The sequence below is a fragment of the Sciurus vulgaris genome (assembly GCF_902686455.1).
Source record: "Sciurus vulgaris genome assembly, chromosome: 14".
NCBI classification, from domain to species: domain Eukaryota; kingdom Metazoa; phylum Chordata; class Mammalia; order Rodentia; family Sciuridae; genus Sciurus; species Sciurus vulgaris.
Genome location: NC_136475.1, coordinates 16218984 through 16240675, shown reverse-complemented (window position 1 = coordinate 16240675; position 21692 = coordinate 16218984). Strand labels below are relative to the sequence as shown.

At 38.3% G+C, this 21692-nt stretch overlaps 1 protein-coding gene across 5 annotated transcripts in view; it reads left to right on the top strand.

The window, feature by feature from the left end:
• Positions 1-11104: 11104 nt before the first annotated feature.
• The window catches only part of IL1RL1 (interleukin 1 receptor like 1), a 38152-nt gene continuing 27564 nt past the window's right edge, over positions 11105-21692 (top strand). For 3 of the 5 annotated variants that reach the window (XM_079110274.1, XM_079110275.1, XM_079110271.1), the window contains exon 1: positions 11105-11196. The gene's annotated coding sequence lies outside the window, so the exon portion shown is untranslated. Of the gene's footprint in view, positions 11197-14312; positions 14555-21692 lie in introns of those variants that run through there. The other 2 variants (XM_079110272.1, XM_079110273.1) reach the window with 2 other exon arrangements.

Sequence of the window (21692 nt, the reverse complement as noted above, 5' to 3'; positions counted from 1 at the left end):
TCTATTCACATAACTACTGCATTCCACCTGGATCTTAGGACCAAGATGCTTGTGCCCCAAACAAATGCAGTGAGGAAAGCAGGCTCCTTTGCAGAGTATGGGCAAGGGTGTTACAAGCTAAAGAAGCATTCAGGATTTTATGGCAAGAATTAAGTGATGTATCTGCACCATGAAAAGGCTCTGTCAAGTAACAGAAGTTCAAAAGGCTAGTTGGGAAGGAGAATGAGAAGTCACAAAGAAGAAGAGAAAATGAAACATTCAAAATTAGTTTCGGCTTCCCATTTTGATCATCTCCGTGGTTACCTTGGCGCCTGCACAAGTTTACTTCGGAGGAGATTGTAAACACACCCCAGGCACACTGTCCTTCCTGTCGTTAGCCTGGATTAGCACTCCCTAGTCACTGTATACCCGATGCCTTCTGCATTAGTCAGTGTTGAAAGTAGAGACTTAAAATAGCGTGGTTTAATCAAGACCAAACTTTATTTCTCTCTCGTGTAGCAGGGCTTGGATAGACAAGTGCTCTAGGGACTGTAGACGGGTCTCCCTCTCGAGGTCTCTTGGAATCCCCAGCTCCTTCTAGCTCACTGCCCTGCCATTTCCTGACTGTGGGCCTCATCCTTAAGGATGAAGCTGGCTCAGCCCAATGCCATCTTGCAGTCACTAGAGGAGAATCTGCACTGTTTCTGGCACACTTGTGCTAATAGGTGCGAGATGATAGTGATAGGTTAGCCAAGAAGCTTGGCATATCTTTTACAGGCAATACGTTATCTCTGCCTATAGGATTTATTAGTTTAAAATATTATTCTGGTATAGTTTTAGCATTAGGATAAATATGTAGCTTGCAGAAGCAGAGATTATCCTATGCTTAGGTAAAGAGCAAAATCTTTGTGCTCTTGTAGGACCCCCCAAAAGGAAGACCCTTACTCGAGTCTCAGGATGGCGTGCTCCAGGAAACACGAGAGACCGGCTTGATGCAAAAGCACGAGGCACTTTAATAACGGAGCTCCGGGCCAACACGTATCTCACGCAGGAGATAGAGGAGTCGATCCCGAGGCTCAGAAATCAGGGGTTTATATAGGAAAAGTTAGGGAGTTTGGCGGGGTACACATAATTGGCTGATTCAAACATAAGCGGGCACATGACTACATTGATTATGTCAGCAAGTAGTACGTGCAAATTGACATTCCAGCAATGTGGTAGGGCAGTTTATTTTGGTTAGCAGGGGTCAAGTTAACCTTAAAGAAAAGGGAAGAAGGGGGAAAGTGGGTGACACCAGATGGTCCATGGCCTTGTGGAGATTGTTTATCCTCCATGGCCAGTTAGTTTTTGATGCTTTGGCAGTCTTATTTTAGGCTTGTTTAGGTATGTTCAGGCCTCAGGCCTGTCCCTCTTTGTTTCTTTTCCTAAGTTCATTTGCTAGACTACAGATTCTGTGCTTTAATTATGGGCACTTAAATTTTATCTCCTTCACTCTTATTAGAGTAAGCACTGAAGTGATTTCCTCCTTAAAATCACCATGTAAGTTTCTACCACCCACTAGCCATTCTTCAACTCTCCCATTTGTTCTTATTTCTGCTATGGGAGAAGAAGAGTAATTACTAACTTAACTAGTATAACTTCTGCTCCAGAATAGTTAGTCTATAGTTAGTTGGGGAAAAGGTCTTTAAAATCTGAATCTAACAGTTATTAAGGGTTTACTATTGCCAGACACTAAGCTAATTTAAAAAAAATATTATCTTATTTATGACACTTAAAAGCTTGTTCATCTACCCTTTTTAGAGATAGGATATCCATGACTTATAGAGAATTTTAGTGATTTTTCTAAAGATTAGAGGGTCAGAAATCCCCAGGGCAGCACAGTAGTCCTGAAAGGAGCATGGAAGATCAAAAGTCAAGTTCACTGCACTGAATTTGTCCCTGAGTGTCTCACGAGTTAGCCATCCTGTCACCAGGCCTCACTGTCACCATTGGTGAAGTGAGGGGGTTGCATGGAGATATTCTTAAAGTATCTTTTGTTCAGAGTTTGTACTTCTTACTTCTTTCAGTGTTGACATTTACTGAGAATTTTGGACAAAAATCTAACTGATAACAATCCATTTTACCAAGAAGGTTATCTGATGGCATTTTAGCCCATTTTCAGAAAGTGCAATGTTATCTGCTTGGCAGGCCTTTTAAAACCCCCGTTTCATTTTTACAGTTGGTCTTTTATACTCAGTGTTAGAGGCTCTCTTAGCAGATGCCACAGGACTGATGGACCTGGGTGAAGCAAAACAGGATTCCTCTTTGATTTGACCCTCCCATCAATTATAGTCCTGGAGAATTAACTCATTTACTCAGACACCAAGCATTGCAAGTCTTTCTGATTCTTGTCAATTAGATAGATGAAAAAAATCATAAAATAGTATCTAAAATGCATTTTTATTATAAAAATAATATTAGCCTATTTACATGTAATTTTTTTTTCTTTTGGTGCTGGGGATCGAACCCAGGGCCTTGTGCTTATAAGGCAAGCACTCTACCTACTGAGCTATCTCCCCAGCCCCTACATGTAATTTTTGATCATTCACATTTCTTTTGGTAAAATGTGGGTTTTATTAAATATTTTTTGGTATGGAAAATTAAAGAAATTTATTTTTTTAAATTTCAAAAGATGTTTTTTTTAAATTATAAAAGATACAATAGCCAGAGCTTAGCATAGGTTTAAGGCTTAGTTTAGGTTCAAGGCATAGTATAGTTTTAAAATAGTGAGGAATCAACAACAGCTAGAAACAAAAAATAATATCTCAATAATATTGAGAATCTAACTGCAGATACAATGGGTTTTATAAATTTAAAAAATTTTTATTGACTGATAAAATCTCCTAATGTATTAAGGTTATTAAACTAAACCTTGCCATGAAGCTCCAAGCAACCTTTCCCTGTGTTTATATGTGTTTTAATTTGTCTAAGGATTTAATTTGTCTAAGGCAGAATCATGGTCCTGGAAGGAGCGTGGAAGATTTTTTTTCTTTAATTATTTCAGAAGGTCTCAGATTCAGAATGATATTTTTATTGCTAAGATTTTATTGGCCTATGAAATCCTAAAATAGTGAGAACTATATATTTTCTTTGATACTTTCTGGTACATTTTTATCATGGTTACTTGTTTAAATGCCTGATCCCATGAAAAGAGGAATTATTTGCTATTCCCTCTTTTTCTTTCTTAATAGCTAACATATGACTTGGATTATAGATCATGTTTTTTTTAATGTTTCTCAAGCAAATAAAAAGTGCGAGAGAAGTGAGTGTACAATTTATATGTTTCAGGGATCATCTTAGCACTGACTAGGTAGTTAGAATCCATATTCATCCCTGGACTTGGCAACGTATGCTAGGACAACCTGGAACACAGATGGTTGATATTAGCCATCTGGTTTAAAATTGCACCAGGGAACTGGAGAGCAACATTTGTAAAATGGGTAAAAGTGATTAAAGGAGGTTGGCAGAGAAAGAATTCCCCATGAGAGAGGAGTCTTCCGATGACTTTATTTGCATTGATCATAATTTCCTTTCCTTGCATCTTTAAAATAAAGAGACTCATTGTCTGAATTAGATTAAATGTCATTTTTTCCCTCAGAATTAGGACAAAGATTGAAGAATCTCTTGATGCTGGGCAATGGCTGTCCAGTTAATCACATGATCACAAAAGTAAACAACCATGGGCAAGATGTCCTCAATGTATTTTTGACTTTTATAATATTTTTAGCTTAGGGATTGGATTTCCAGGATATATCTTGATCATAAACCAAGGGAAATATAAATATATATAATATATAAAAAAAGCAAAACTGACTTTTTACTAAGTGCTTCTTATTAACTTAAAATGTAGGGACTAACTGGGTAGGTGGTACAAGTGTGATATCAGTAGTTAGGGAAATTGAGGCAGGAGGATGACAAGTTCAAAGCCAGCCTGGGCAACTTAGTGAGATCCTGTATCAAAAAATAAAACAGGCTGGGGATGCAGCTTAGTGGTAGAAGCCCTGGGCTCCATCCCCAGTACCACACACGCATACACAAAAGTATTTCCTATAGCTCTTTGTTTGCCCTTTGTTTATGGTGTATTCAGATGTAATTGAGTCAACATAAATTTTGTCATTATGATTTTTACCTTTCTCATTGTATTGAGAAAGCCAATATTATCCCCACCTCATTATAAAATCAATGTTCAATCCTACCTATTTATAGCTTTCCTTTGTTAGTTTTTCCTTTTAAACCTCTAATCCATTTGACATTCAACTTTTTCAACTATTAAAATTTATTGATATTGCTGATAACATATTGAGAGTGCTTCTATTGACATGTCTGTAATGCATACTTGAATCTAAAGTGGTCTTAACACCATTAATTTAAAAACTGTTCTTTCTCACATACTTATGGTTTCAATTCTGTTTTTACAAATGCTCCATCTGGTTTCTAGGTTTTTATTTGATGTCATTAAGCTATCTTTTTTCTCCCATGACTGTTCCATATTATTTTAATTCCTGAAATTTATTGGATCGCAGTAGGCCTGTAGCACAATATCGAGGAGAGATCTCCCATTCCCTTAAACTTTTATTAATTTTTATATTTTCATGGCTGGTCTCAAGTATTCCTGGAAAGCTGAGAAGCAATGAAGATATTAAGTAATACACAGAGTTCCCTGTCGTAGAATCTGGTGACTTCGGAGTGACTCAGTTACCTTAACTGTAAAGTGAGGGTAATAATTGGCACGACCTTTTTTTTTGCAGTAGTAGGGATTGAGCCCAGCTTTTTACCACCGAACCACATTCCTGGCCCTTTTTGTTTTTATTTCAAGACAAGGCCTCACTAAGTTGTTGAGGCTAGCCTCAAATTTGAGATCCTCCTGCCTCAGCCTTCAGAGTTGCTGAGATTACAACTGTGCACCACCACACCCAATTAGTTTCTACTTTTTAAGTTTATAATGAGCACTCAATAAGAAGTCACTTTTGCTCTTTATTTATTTTGGTGTTGGGGATCAAACCCAGCATTTTGCACATGTTCAGCAAGGGCTCTATCACTGTCCTAATTTTCCTATTTTATATTTAATTTAATTTTAGAATTATTTTGTTAAATTAAAAAGAAATCATTGTAAGTTTTTTTTTTTTTTTTTTTTAATTGAGTCTTCCCCTCTGGAAGCATGAACAGATACTTATTTTCTTTTCTAGCTCCTGGCAAATTTTGAATTTGGAATTATATACCTATATATTATATCTATATATATTTATAGATCTCACACAACTATTTTGTCACACACAGTCAGAAATAGGACTGGCAAGAAAATATGTGGGCATGTTAGAAAATTATCTGTGAGCATTAGGATGTGAGAATTTTTCACTGATGATTTTCTATACGTTTTAAAATATTTCCACTGAACATTACATTGTGCGAAAAACATTATTTACAATGACTCTGTTGCCCAATTATTTCAGTGCTTTGAGCCTCAGGCATACAGGAAGTACCTGCTAGATATTATGTGGCATGTGTTTCAAAAGCATACTGACAAATAAACTGTTGTTTTAAAAGATGGGTCATCAGTGAGGAAGGCTGATTTCAAGAGAACTGAGTAGGATCTTGAAGCAAAACAATTTTAAGTGGATGACTAAATGGGCTTACTGAAAATGCATGCGTGTATGCTATCTGAAATCACTACTTTGTGTCTTTCCACCATCCTCTTTTCTTCCTAAGTCTAAATTTTCTTGGAATGCTTCAGTGCATTTGGATTTGATCTCAGGATAATCTGTCATGCATATTTACATAACAGGAGACGTCGGCAAATGAAGGACATCAAAATTTGGCCAGCCTCAGCTAGAAGCTTCTAGATTTCTAGTTTTTAGAAGACTTCTCACCATAAAGGAAAATGTTGACATTTATTTAAATAGCTGGAAAGAATGAGAACATGACCTTCATTGGTTTTTGCCCTCATGATCTCACAGTGTTAGAAGGTGAGGAGTGTCTGAGACACTGGAGTTCAAAGGCACTCCCCAAGAGAGACACTGATATATGCCCCATAGATCTTCTTATGCTCTTACTGTGTCATGAGGTGAGTTTGGAGATCTCAGAGAACAAAGTCCACCATGACAGCATCGTTTCCCAATGAGAGAAGATCTCCGATCAAGGAGAAAACAGCCCAAAGTAGAGAACCCCCATCTGCTGTGGGTCTTCTCATGGTTTAGAGAGACCTGTCCCTACAAGGCCTCACATGCCATTGCTGTTCTGAACTGACTCACGGCAGCCCTAGATTGTGAAAATAGCATGGTAGAAGTTATTTTCCATGACCAGATGAGTCTGTTTCCTTCGGATCCATGTGTAAAGATCTGTCGAATATATTGACAAACACACAGAAGGGAAAAGACTTATCTGATTAGACTGGCAAGAAGTTCTTTTAAGGGCTATGGAACAATCTCTAAGAGCAGAAGTTTCTTCTGATAATAGAAACCCCAGAGTTAAGATAGATGCGGCTTCCTGACAACACCAACGCCCACTGAGAAGGAATAGAAGTCAAATTTTTTATTACTTTTTCAAATAAGTAAATAAAATAAAAGCCATGAAGATCAAGTCATTAAATTTGAGCAAATATCCCTGACTTCCATTGTTAAATGCACAAGGAAGGAATTACAACTCTAACAACTATTATCTATGTATTACAACAGAGCAAATTGAAGTTTAGCAGACGATACTACAATATATTATCTTCCACAGTTTCTGAGGGTCAGGAATTTGAAAGTGATTCAGGTGGGTGATTCTGCCTCAGGATCTCTCAACTAGCTGCTGTCCAACAGTCGGCCACAATTTGTCATCTCTGAAGACGTGACTGGTCTTGAGGATTCGCTTATAAGTCACTTGCGTGGCTGTGGGCAGGAGGTGTTAGGGTGTCTCCATCTGGAGATACGCTCTGGCTGCTCACGTCATGGCTTCTCTCAGGGTGATTCCAGAGCAGAGAGTCCTCCATGGCGCTACACGCCTTTCACAACCTCGTCTCAGGAGGGACGTGTGATTACTTATTGCTGTATTGTATTTGTCATACTGACCCGCTCTGGTCCAGGGTGAGACAGAACTGCACAGGGGGTGAACACCAGGAGGCACAGAACATCTGGGCCTATCTTGGCCACTGACTGCCAAGGCTATTACAGGTACTTTTCATTGAGAGCTCACAGTTTCTAGCTTCTCCATTGCTCATTCCTTTGCTTAAACTCATCAGTGGTGGGGAGGGACATATGAACCTTGCTAAAATGTGGAAAGATTTAAGAACATTTTCTAGAAACTATTGTTTCAATTTTTCCCATTCATTTATTTTGGAAAAGGAAAGTTTAGGGGTGTGTGTGTGTGTGTGTGTGTGTGTGTGTGTGTGTGTATGTATAAGAGAGAGAGAGAGAGAGAGAGAGAGAGAGAGAGAGAGAAATACAAAGATCAAAATTATTTTTTCTTCTACATGAACCTATCATTTTAATAAAACTCCTATTCTATGAATCCCCAAATCAAGAGCCTCTGTTAATTCTCAACTAAACAAGGAACTTTTCTGAACTTCAGAACAGGAGGTATGGGGAAGAGCTTTACTGCCTGCTTATAATTCTTAATTTTCACATAAAGAGCATGCTGTCCAAAGTCTTCACCAACTAACTGCTTCAGTAGCATCGCAATCAGCCAGTTCAGTTCCTGAACACAGGAAGATTCTTTTGTTCACCCATTGTGGAATCATAAAAGATCTGAATGAACTTATGTAGCGTAAGTTACACTAGTAACTATTACAGGAAGTTTCTTTCCTGCTCAATGTCATGAAAACAGGGCCCGCGGAAAGGGATGAGGTAGAGATAGGAAGCTAGGTTATGTATTTGGCTGGATTAGAATTTTCTGGGTTGAAATTCTACTCCTCATTTCCTTCCTTTTCGTACATGCTAGGATTCTTTTACAAGCCATGCCGACATTTGTATTTGTAGAACATTTCTTTCTTTCTTTTTTTTTTTTTTAGAAACTCTAAAGGGGTGAATCATACTAGCAACATATTTAGTAGGCTCTAACAACTAGGCAAGGGGAGAGAAGTTTCTAGAAGTGGGGGAAAGGGTGGTCATGCAGACATGAAGGTGACAAAGAGATGTGACAGAGCAAACCGACTTGCTGATTGTACTTCAGATTCTTTCTAATAGAGGTTCAGCCTTTCCAGCTGCCCAGCACCTTGGTGGATCTGGGATGAGCAGAGGGTAACACCAACATGCTCCCAAAGGAGGGAATGGTGGTGGAGGGTGGCGGCAGCAGGAGAGAGCTCTGGTGTGTGGTGGGCAGCTCTGTGGGGGGCTGTGAGGCCGTCCATGTGATGCACAAATCTGTAGCATCAGACTGCATTTTAGATGTAAATGGATTTGATGTAAATAGATTTCTCATGCAAATAGAGAAGAGCTTCTCTTCTCTTCTGCCCAGGAGAACAGAGATGGGACTTCTGGACACAGAAGCTTGAGACTCCAGGGATCATGCAAAAATGAGTCTCCTAGGAATTAGCTGACATAGACGGGACTCTGGGTTGTCACAAACTGCGAAACTGGCAGTGTGTCTGAACCAATTATTTCTAGTCTTTCAAGGCACACGGAAGACCAGATAATGTCATTTTTTTAAATTTAGTGAGATCAAAATATTTTTTATTAACATAATTATTGTACATATTAATATGAGTACAGTGTGGTCTCTCAACACACACACATCACATGTACTGGTAAAATTGGAGTAATTAGCATTTTGGACAATAATAAAACTCATTTTGGTTTGGGTCAACAGCTAAGATATCCTCTCCATGTGGATTCACTCCAAACACAAACAAGTACTTGCAAACACGTAAACACACACACACACACACACACACACACACACACACACCAGTCCTTTAAATGTTTTCAGAAGCACCAATCTGCTGTTCTCATCTCAAATGAACAATTTTGACTAATTTTGAATTCTCTTTTCATGTTGTGGAATGGTGAGTTGTCACAGATGTTATTCTACCTTCCTGAAAAGAATTACCTTCTGTTGTTTTGGACATGTTCATTAAGGAGAGTTACTTCCAAGAGGTACAATCATTTTAATGGGTAGATTATAGTTGGGGTGCACCTTTCAAGATCTTTAGCCCCTGCGAGACGCTGGGGCTGCCAAGTGCATGCAAGAGCAGGCAACTCTGAATCCATACCTTGCAGAGCCTTTGGGAGTGGAAACTTCCTGAGCCGCTCATGGGCTTTTCAGTTCCTTCACCTTTTCATTCAAATGTGACCTTTTATTAACCTTAGAGACCTCGCTGGGCGTTGGCCTTCCTGGATTTAACAACATTGCTCCAAGCATTGAAAAATACCATTCTTCACCTTGATAGCAATCAAGTACATAACTGTGAGCAATAAAGACGTTCGAAGGGTAAGTTCCACAGCAGAGACGGTTCAGGTTTTTAAACACTGCTATCGTAATGCTTACGTGATGGTAACAGATACCAGGAGATACAGAATTAGAGCAGAACCACAGCTCAAATACACAAGAAAGATGGAAAAATCATTCGATCTTCAGTAAAGACTTTCAGTCTGAATTTTTAAAAATACTCTGATTCTCAAATGGTTTTTAGTTTAAATCACCAATTTGCAGATTTATATAATGCCACATTTCTCCCCCTTATTTTCAGTCAGAAGTTCCTAGAGTTCAAGAACGGGTCTCATTATCTCTTTCATCTCTAATAGAGCCTGATGCAATGTTGGGCACATGAAGTAAGTACTGTTTATTTATTGGTTGTGTGTATTTTCTCTAGTTCCCTAGCAGTGAAAAATAAATGACAGAGGACCTGATATGAAGATTTTATAGTAGGTGATTGGAATCTATTATTTTTCCTTGCTAAATAAGTTTATTTTTAATGTAAGTTGCCCATAAATAAGGGGAAGAGATGATTTGAGTCTCTTGAGGGGACTGGAGTCTTGATACAAATACAAAAGAAAAGGAGAGAGATTGAAGTTGGGGTGTTGCCCTCATTTTGTAACTGACTTGACATAGATGTGACATTAAGATATGATACTTGTTATCAATAGTATTATCTTTTCAAATCCATTTTGATGTTTTTTTTTAATTTTAAACACAATTGTACTGGGTGGAAAAGATAACTAGTGATAAGGCAGGAAGTTGTTAGTACTAATTGTATGGACAACAGTTTACATACGTCATTCTTTAGTATCGACAATAATATCCTTTTACAAGGAATTTAAAGAGGTTAGAAAATTTGCCCAAATTCACATCGCCAGTAGGAGAAAAGCCAGGTTATATCTATAGCTCCTGTTCTCTCTCCATATTGGAAGATTTTGGCAGGTGGCATCTCCTGATTTTTCAGAAGTCACCAACATTTAGAAAAATAATTGCATTGGTAAATAGGTTTGTTTATCCAGAATTCAAATACTTACAACATGTGTTATAAAATCTCTATTCCTACCATCCAAGACAGGCCATCTGGGGGCATGTGGAAAGAGTCCAGTTAGGGGAGCTTTGGATTCTGGATTTACCTTGTACCAGCCACTGCTTTGGGTAAGGCAATTAGCCTCTCCAAGCCTCCTGACAGCCTCTGAGAATTTCATGGGATAGCACGTGCAAAAATCAATGCACCTAGAGCTGGGCATACATTTAAACACCTTGCCGAAAGTGCCAGAATCTTCAAAACGTTGACACTGATGTGTCAACAGGGAGACGTGGTGCAGAAGGGGGTGCTGTTGCTTTTAGAGGTGCAACTGTGGGGAACTTCAATCTGCAGACCTGCCCTCTGCGAGCAGCAAGGGACCTGCCACCTAGTCAGGGAGGTGAAGACTGGGTGGTTTCATTGAGGCATTCACCCCCAAGGAAGGCAAACTGTAATTAAGATTAAATGTGAGCATCCACAAGATTAAAACAGGAAAGACAACTTCCTCAAAGATCTTTGAAATCCAGGATAAGGAGGTGAAAACTGCAGGCGATATTTGTTAACAGTGTTGTCAGTTTCAGCTTATCAGTCACCTGTTCCTGTGTCTTAACTGATAAGGAAAATGGGAGGTTTTTAAAGATCGGGTAGCTATTTCATTTTGCATAAAGCTACTAGAGAAATTGCCCTTTAGAGTCAGATAAACTCTGTGGGTAGCAAGTTGAGGAAGAAAGAGATCTTTTAGGACTGGAAATCAGCTGATGGTAAGTGCGTTCAGGGTGTTTTTCAAAAATACATTTATTTTAAAGGGGATAGAACCGTCGAGTTCTAAGTTAGGCTAAAAATAATAATTTCTATCTTTTTTTCTTGTGAGAAAAATAGAGAAAAAATAGTATTCGAAAACACTAGTTTTGAAATCGTATTTGTAGGATACAGAACTTTGGTCTAATGTACTGGAAAAGATCTGGTCGAGGGTAGGGAAGAATGGGTGCTTTGCAGCATGCATCCAGAATGATCAGATCTCAGAATTCCATACTATGTATGGAATTCACTAAAACCCAGAAGTAGTATCTTACTCGGAGGGTGGGAAAGGGAAAAGAACTAAGGAAGCAAGGGGCTGCTGGTTACAGGGGTGAGGGAGTTCTGTCCATTTTTCCATTTACCAGCAAATGACAAAATTTCATTCTTCTCCGTGGTTGAGTAAAACTTATTGTAAATATATAGCCCTTTTTATTTTTTAATCCATTTACCTGTCCACGGACACCTAGTTTACTGCGGATTGTGCTGGATAAACATTGAAATGCGCATCTCACAATAGTAGGCCGATTTTAGTTCTTTGGGATAAAGGCCAAGGAGAGGGAGAGTTGGGATATGATGGTTTCATCCCTAGTCTTTTAAGGAATCTCTACACTGCTTTCCACAGTGGCTGTACTGATTTACAATCCCACCAGCAATGTATGAGTGTATCTTTCCCCCAACTTCCTTGCTGGAAATATTTGTTATTTGTAATCTTATTGATAGTCATTCTAACTGGAGTGAAATGGAATCTCAGTGTGGTTTTGATTTGCATTTCCCTGATCACTAGGGATATTGAACATTTTAAAATATATTTCTTTGCTGTTCGAATTTCTTCTTTTGGGAAATGTCTGTTAAGACCCTTTGTTTATTTATTGATTGGGTTATTTGGTTTTTTGGTGTTAAGCTTTTTGAGTTCTTTATATATTCTGGATATTAATGTTTTCTCAAAAGAGTAGTTAGAGATTATTTTTTCTCCCATTCTGTAGGCTCTCTGTTCCGGCTTTTGTTTCCTTTGCTATGCAGAACATTTTAATTTGATTGATTCTTGGTTTTATTTCTTGAACTTTAGGAATCTTGTTAGGGAAGTTGAAACCTCTGCCAATATGTTGAAGTGTTGATCTTGTATTTTCTTCTAGCGGTCGCAGACTTTCTGTTCTGATTCCTAGGTCTTTGATCCACTGTGAGTTGATATTTGTGCAGGGTGAAAGATAAGGAGGTAGTTTCATTTGTGTACATATAGATATCCAGTTTTCCCAGCACCATTTGTTAAAAAGACTATCTCTTTTCTCCAGTGATAGTTTTTAGCTCCTTTGTCAAGGATAAGAAGACTGTTTTCGTGTGAATCTCTGTGTCTTCCATTCTGTTCCACTGGTTTTCATGTCTGACTTGATGCTTCTCCTTGCTGTTCTAGTTACTTTAGTCTGTAGCATAATTTGAGATCAGCATAATTGTGATACCTCCAGCATCACTCTTATTGTTTAGGATTGTTTTGACTGTTCTGGGTTTTCTACTTTTCCAAATGGCTTTTAGGACTATTTTTTCTAGTTCTGTAAAGAATATAATTTGTATTTTGACGGGGATTGCTTTTATATGGTCGTTTGATGATATTAACTCTACCCCTGGAGGTATGCTTCTCTATAACTGCAACAGCTTTCCTACCAGATCTTGAGCCAAACTATTGATGAGCCATTGCCCCCATCCCCTTGTGAACATTATTATCCCATTTTGGCTGTTTCATGGGTAGTTATTTGAGACAGAACACTCTGGACTAAGGCAGACTGCATTTAATCCCTGCTCTTACACTTATTTGTTGCATTGCTCTATGTCGCTCATTGAACTTTTATAAATTCTTGGGTTTCTTACCTTTAATAATAGCATATTGATGCTAACATCAACTTCCCTGGGACATTTCTAAAGATCAAACGGATGTAACAGCTCAGTGTCCTACTGAACAGACAATAACAATGATGTCAGACTTCATTGTTTTTATATTTTCCCTTTTCTGCTCTGAGATATTTTAACTCTTTGATGTAGTTGGTAATCGGAAGTTTCAGAATACCCAGCAGGACTCTTGTTTTTTTTTTTTTTTTCTTTGGTACTGGGGATTGAACCCAGGGTGCCTTACTCACCAGCCACATCCCAGCTCTTTTTATTTTATTTTGGAACTTGAGACAGTGTATCACTAAGATGCTTAGTGCCTCATAAAGTTGCCAAATCTGACTTTGAACTTCTGATCCTCCTGCCCCAGCCTCTTGTTCTGCTGGGATTACAAGCATGCACCATCGCGCCTGGCTCAGCAGGACATTGTGAACAGATTGTTTGGGCGAGGAGGTTGAACCTAAACTATTTTCCTCCCTGGACGCTTGTGTTTGGAGACGTGGTCCCCATAGCTCAAGTTACAAGTGTTTTGTTCTTGTATTGTCTGGAGGGTCTTTGGTTTTTATGTGTGTTTTCCTGTGGGAGAATTCTTCATCTATGTCATTCAAAATATCTGTCCTAAGATTACGAGGGTCTGGATTTCTCTGTCCACTCTCTACATTACCCAGTTTTCTCAGAGTACAGAAGGAGACAGATGAAAAGGAAAGGGACACCAAAGTTTTGGGCAACTTTGAGTCAGGTTGACATCAGTGGGTGGGACGCAGTGCAAGACTTTCTCACTAGAGGTGATGCTAAAATTGTGTATTTGTGTGTGGGTGTCCATGTGCCCATGCAGTAGAGACCCAGGGCAGGGTGGAGGGAAAGGTCTCCGGTCTGGAATGAAATTCTAACAGCAACTCAAGGTCCCGAGGCCAAAAAGAGAAAGGTACAGAGCTATGTTATGAATAGGGACTGAGGACTGGGCTCAGACACAGGGGAAAATGGAGAATTGGGGTCTTGATGGGATGGGGAATTTCCAACTTGTCTGGGACACATTTTTCCTTAGCATATTTGCAATTTGTCTGGGACACATTTTTCCTTAGCATATTTGTGATAACGTAGCAGTAGCTGCCTCAGTGATCACCCACTGCTGCTCTGCTCCCTGCTAGCCCCCAAGGTGAGTACTCTCCATATACAACTCCCTGCTGTTTGTATGGTAGTGATGTAAAGCAGGGAAGAAGTCAAGATCTGATTGGCTCAGATTCTGTGCATTCGGCTTGTGGTACTCAGAGCCTTGTGGGCACACATCTGGTTGGGTTGAGTTCCCAGGACTGCTGGTTCCAATGCCAGGGGTGACTGAGTCCCGGGTGGGAAGGGACCATGTCCTAAAGTAAAAACACAGAATATACAAGATACCCACTGAAATGTAACTGAGAGTTGGACAACAGCTTCTCGCCTCTTCCCAAGGTGGGTGATAGTTTTGCATTTAAATAACTGTCTTTTGACAACTTCCTCAAACGTAATTTAAGGGTAGATGTCAATTGCTGGTTTTGAGTCCATTCTTAGCCAGGAGTCAAGATTCCCCTCTGTCTTCCTCTCAGAAGCTTTGTAGTCAAAGTGTGGCATAGGGAACAAGGACTGAGCACTGAGCCCCCAGACTCTTAGCCCCACTGAGGCCGCCAGGAATGGGATGATATGGGAAATTATGCATTAGAGGAATTCTCCAGTAAACTCGCCTTCGTGTAAAGTGCATCATCTTTTCAAAATGTGATCGACATTAAGATTTTTAAAACTAAGACATTCTTAAATCATGATGACCATACAGATGACTTTAGAATGAGTTTGGCTCCTGCTTTTCTTATTATTATTTTTTTTTTTTCTTTTATACCAGGAATTGAACCCAGAGGTGCTTAACCACTGAGATACATTCCCAGCCCTTTTTTTTATAATTGACTTAGTTCTCACTAAGTGGCTTAGGGCCTCACTAAGTGGCTAAGGCTGGCTTCCTGCCTCAGCCTCCCGAGCTGCCGGGATTAGAGGCCTGCACCACCACACCTGACTGGCTCCTGTTTTTCCTAAGGGAGTATTTTGAGCAAATTAGAAGTTCAATGGAGACATGAACTTTTGCCTTTTCGGTTTTCTCTGTCCTTCAATTTCTATTTGTTGTCAATCAGATATACAGTTTTGCTCCAAGCCTGTGAATCAAATCTCTGGCTAATTTGCCTACCTCTTGTTTTAGACTTTCATCTTTCTGATACAAGCATTCTTAAATCTAACAAGGGTTCAATCAAGTAAACATATCCTCTGAGATGAAATTAATCCTCATGTTTACCCAACAATCATCAGTTCATTCATTTTTTCCATTCAAAATACATTTACTGAGGACCAACTGGTTGGATATATAAGTGAAAACTACAAATATACATGACATATAAACCAAGGATTCAGGAATGTTAGAAGGTTATAAACACCATGGGAAAAACAAGAAGCAGGGTAAGGAAGATTGGGGGCACATGGGTAGCTGGTCGGGTGGTGGGGGGGGGGGGACAGGAGTGAGTCACACAGATGCCAAGGGAGAGATGCAAAGTTGGAGAAAAGAGCCAGAGGGGTACTCTGAGGTGTGCACAAGGTTGAGCGTTCAGGAACAGGGAAGGGGAGAGTGTCTGAGCTGTGCACAAGGGCAAGAAGCCCAGACTCCTGAATCAGAGAGGTGGGAACAGAGGGCCAGCCATTCTTGCTCGTATAAGCTATTTGGCTTTCACTGGGTGAAATGGGAGCTTTGAAGAGAGGAGTAATTTGGAAGGCTCACCTTGGCTTCTGTTTTAATGATCAATAACAGGGGGCACAAGAAGGACCAAAGAATCTGGAGGTCCTTGCAATGATCCAGGAAGAGGTGGTGGTGGTCTGGATCAGCAATGATAGTCGAGAGAAGTGGAGAGGGAGTCGAAGTCTAGATGTTTGGAAAGTAACTCCCTGGGATCTGCCTGTGGACTGGGAGTGGGGGTTGGAGGAGCAAGGTAAAAGAAAGCCTCCAAGGATTTGGGTCTATGACGCTGAACATAACTGGGGAAGCCCTCCAGCAAGGAGTACAGTTTGGCAGGCAGGACAAGAATTCTTAGGTTGAGTCGCCTGGAGTGCATGCAAGCGAAGGCGTCAAGTCGGTACCGGGACCAAAGTCTGTGTGGCAGGTTCAACTGCAAGAGCGTGAGCAGGATATGGACGGTGTTGAAGACCAGTAAACCCAGGTACATGACATGGGGAGTGAGTGTTGACGGAGAAGAGTCTCAAGGACTGAACCTGGGGAGGAGGCCACGTGGAGGAGAGCGAGGGGCCCTGTGGACAGATGGAGAGAAGGGGCTCCCCATCTTTGACAGAGGCTGCCTGTCACTGCAGGCAAGGTGAAGACAGGACTCTGGTGATTCTTTAAGGACCCGGAGGTAGTTGGTGACTTTGAGTGCAGCACCCTGCCTGGCTAGTCGTAACTAATTGTTTTCCTCTCGTTTTTAAAAGTTTGTTTTAATTAGTTATATTTGACAGTATGCACTTTGATACATCATATATAATGGAGTATAACTTCTCATTCTTCTGGTTATACGTGATGAAGAATCCCACCAGTCATATAGTTAGAAATGTGCACAGGGTAATAATGTCTGATTCATTCTATTATTCTTCCTATCTCCATACCCTCTCCCCTCCCTTCACTCCCCTCGACCTAATCTAAAGTAACTCTATTCTTCCCTAGCCCCACCCACATTGTAAAGTAACATCCACCTATCAGAGAAAATATTCAGCTTTTGGTTTTTTGGGTTTGGCTTATTTCACTTAGCCTGATATTCTGCAGCTCCATCCATTTACCAGCAAATGACATAATTTCATTCTTCTTTAAGACTGAGTAATATTCTATCATTCAACTTAGGTGCCCTTCAAAAGATGAATGGGAAAAAATGCGATATATATATGTTTTATATATATAAAATCTATATATATAATCTATACAAATAAATATAAATGTGATATATATGTGTGTGTGTATATCTATCCATATATATATATATATGTAACTGTTGAAGGGCACCCAGGTTGGTTCCATAGTTTAGCTATTGTGAGTTGAGCTGCTATAAACACTGATGTGACTTCATTACTGTAATATGCTGATTTTAAGTCCTTTGGGTATAAACCGAGAAGTGGGATAGCTGAGTCAAATGGTGGTTCCATTTCACACTTTCTGAGGAATCTCTGTACTGCTTTCCACAATGATGGCACCAATTTGCATTCCCACCAGCATGTATGACTGTACCTTTTTTTCCCACATCCTCCCCAGCATTTATTGTTGTTTCTGTTTTTGATAATTGCCATTCTAATTGGAGTTAGATGAAATCTTAGTTTTGATTTGCATTTCTCTAATTGCTAAAGATGTTAAACATTTTTTCTTATATTTGTTGATCGATTATATCTTTTCTTCTGTGAGGTGTCTATTCAGTTCCTTAGCCTATTTATTGATTAGGTTATTTGTCTTTTTTGGTGTTAAGTTTCTTGAGTTCTTTATATATCTTGGAGATTAATGCTGTATCTGAGGTGCATGTGGTAAATATTTTCTCCCATTCTGTAGACTCTTTCTTAACATTATTGTTTCCTTTGCTGAGAAGCAGCTTTTTAGTTTGCTACAATCCCATTTACTGATTCTCGATTTTACTTCTTGTGCTTTGGGAATCTTGTTAAAGAAGTTGGATCTTAAGCTGACATGGTGAAGATTTGGGCCTACTTTTTCTTCTATTAGGTGCAGGGTCTCTGGTCTAGTGTCTAAGTCTTTGATATATTTTAGAGTTTTGTTTCATGAAGAATGAGAGCTAGGGGTTTCATTTCATTTTGTTAGTGTGAATTTCCAATTTTCCCAGCAGCACTTATTGAATAGGCTATCTTTTCTCCATTGAATGTTTTTGACATCTTTGTTTAGTATGAGATAACTGTATTTATATGGGTTTGTCTCTATGTCTTCTATATTGTACCATTAGTCTACTTGTCTGTTTTGGTACCAATACCATGCCGTTTTAATTATTATGGCTCTGTAGTATAGTTTAAAGTCCAGTATTGTGATGCCTCCAGCTTCACTTTTCCTGGTAAAGACTGCTTTGGCTATTCTGGGTTTTTTCATTTTTCCAAATGAATTTCATGATTGCTTTTTCTAGATCTATGAAGAAAATCGTATGGATTTTAACTGGGATTGCACTAAATCTGTATTATGATTTTGGTAGTATGGCCATTTTGACAATATTAATTCTGCCTATCCAAGGGCATGGGAGGTCTTTCCATCTTCTAAGGTCTCCTTTAATTTCTTTCTTTAGGGTTCTGTAGCTTTCAATCAGAGGTCTTTGACCTCTTTTGTTAGATTTATTTCCAAGTATTTTATTTTATTTTTTTGAAGCTATTGTGAAGGGGATAGTTTTCCTAATTTCTTTTTCAGTAGATTTGTCACTGATGTATAGGAACGTGTTTGATTTATGGTGTTGATTTTATAACCTGCTACTTTGCTGAATTCATTTATGAGTTTTAGATGTTTGCTGGTGGAATTTTTTGGATCTTCTAAATACAGAATCATGTCATCTGCAAATAGTGATAGTTTGAGTTCCTTTTTTCCTATTCATATGCCTTTAATTTCTTTCTCCTATATAATTGCTCTGGCTAGAGTTTCTAGGACTATGTTGAACAGAAGTAGTGAAAAAGGGCTTCCTTGTCTTGTTCCAGTTTTTAGAGGGAATACTTTCAATTTTTCTCCATTTAGTATGATTTAGCATACGTAGCTTTTATGATGTTGAGGTATGTTCCTACTACCCCTATTTTTTCTGGTGTTTTGAACATGAAGGGGTGCTGTACTTTGTCAAATGCTTTTTCTACTTTTTCTTTCTTTGATGTGTCTTTGTCTGGTTTTGGTATCAGGGTAATATTAGCCTCATAGAATGAGTCTGGAAGGGTTCCCTCCTCTTCTACTTCATGGAATACTTTGAGGACTATTGGTGTTAATTCTTCCTTGAAGGTCTTATAGAATTCAGCTGAGAATTCTGGGCTTTTCTTAATCGGTAGGCTTTTGATGGTGTTTTCTATTTTAATACTTGTAATTGATCTGTTTAAATCATGTATGACCTCCTGATTCAGTTTGGGTAGGTTATATGTCTCTAGAAATTTGTCAGTGCCTTTAAGGTTTTCTATTTTATTGGAGTACAAATTTTCAAAATAGTTCTAATTATCTTCTGTATTTCAGTCTTGTCTGTTGTGGTATTTCCTTTTTCATCATGTATTTTGGTAATTTGAGTTTTCTCTCTTTTTTTCTTCATTAGTTTGCTAGGGGTTTATCAGTTTTATTTATTTGTTTAAAAAAACAACTTTCTGTTTCGTCAATTTTTTCAATTGTTTCTTCTGTTTCATTTGCATTGATTTCATCTCTGATTTTAATTATTCTCTGTCTTCTACTGTTTTTGGTGTTGATTTTTCCTTCTTTCCCTAGGACTTTGAGTTGTAATGTTAGGTCATTTGTTTGTTGATTTTTTTATTCTTTTAATGAATGAGCTCAATGCAATGAATGTTCCTCTTAGCACCGCCTTCGTGGTGTTTCAGAGATTTTGATATGCTGTATCGCTATTCTTATTTTCCTCTAAGTATTTTTTCTTTCATTTCTAATTTCTTCTACTATCCATTCATCATTCAATTGCATATGATTTAGTCTCCAGGTGTTACAGTAGCTTCTATTTTTTATTCTTTTATTTTTATTCCATTATGATCTGATAGGATGCAGTGTATTATCTCTATTTTTTTTTTTTTTTTGTATTTGTTAAGAGTTGCTTTGTGGCATAAGATATGGTCTATTTTAGAGAAGGATCCACATGCTGCCGAGAAGAAAGTGAATTGATGGATGAAATCTTCTATATATGTACCTTAAGTCTAAATTATTGATTGTATTATTTAGATCTAGAGTTTCTTTGTTTAGTTTTTGTTTGGAGGATCTATCCAGTAGTGAGAGAGATGTGTTAAAGTCACCCAGTATTTTTGTGTTGTGGTCTATTTGATTCTTGAAATTGAGAAGAGTTTGTTTGTTGTACATAGATGCTCCGTTGTTCGGGGCATACGTATTATAATTGTTATGTTGTGTTGACGTATAATCCCCTTAAGAGTATGGACTATCCTTCTTTATCTCTTCTAATTAACTTTGGCTTGAAGTCCACTTTATCTGACATGAGGATGGAAACCCCTGCTTGTTTATGCTATCCATATGAGTGATGTTTTTTCCCATCCTTTCACCTTCAGTCTGTGGATGTCTTTGCCTCTGAGATGAGTCTCTTGGAGAAAGCATATTGTTGGATCTTGTTTTTTAATCTGATCTGCATGTCTATGCTTTTTAAAATACTAACTTGATTTTATTTTTATTTTTTTATTTTACTTTTTTTCTGTGCAAACTTTTATTTTTGTGGGGGGGGGTCATCAATTTAGCAGTATCTAGCAAAATTTAAACATATATTCTTTATTTATTATGTATTTATTTTACTTTTACAGACTTCATTTTGATTCATTGTACACAAATGGGGTACATGTTTTCATTTCTATGGTTGTACACTATGTAGATTCATACATTTGTGTAATCACATAAATACAGTCACTTCATACTAGACAAAGTAGCTAAAAACATACAATGGAGAAAAGATAGCCTGTTCAACAAATGGTGCTGGGGAAACTGGAAATTCATATGCAGTAAAATGAAATTAAACCTCTATCTCTCACCCTGAACAAAACTCAACTCAAAATGGATCAAGGACTTAGGAATCCAGAGACCCTGCACCAAAGAGAAGACAAAGTAGGCCCAAATCTTCATCACGTTGTCTTAGGATCAGACTTCTTTAATAAAAACTCCAAAGCACAAGAAATCAAAGCAAGAGTCAATAAATGGGATGGATTCAAACTAAAAATCTTTTTCTCAGCAAAGGATACAATCAATAATGTGAAAAGAGCCTACCGAGTGGGGGAAAATCTTTTTCACACTCACTTCAGATAGAGCACTCATCTCCAAAATTTATAAAGAACTTACAAAACTTTACACTCAAAATACAAAGAACCCAATCAATAAGTGGGCCAAGGAACTGGACAGACACTTTACAGAAGAAGATATACAGGCAATTAACAAATATATGAAAAGTGTTCAACATCTCTAGTAATTAGAGAAATGCAAATTAAAACAACTCTAAGATTTCATCTTACTCCAATTAGAATGACTATTATCAAGAACACAAACAATAATAGATGTTGGTGTGGATGTGGGGAAAAAGACACACTTTTACATTGCTGGTGGAGTTGCAAAGTCTATGTCTTTTGATTGATGAGTTTAGGCCATTAACAGTCAAAGTTATTATTGAGATGTGATTTGTGTTCCTGATCATTTTGGTTTATTTCTGACTTTTAATTTGACTTAGTTTTTCCTTTGATTGACTATTCCTTTAGTGTTGTTCCTCTCTTTACTGGGTTTCACTTTTTTTTCTCACTCCATCTTCATGGAATATTTTGCTGAGAATGTTCTGTAGTGCTGAGTTTCTAGTTGTAAATTCTTTTAACTTTTGTTTATCAT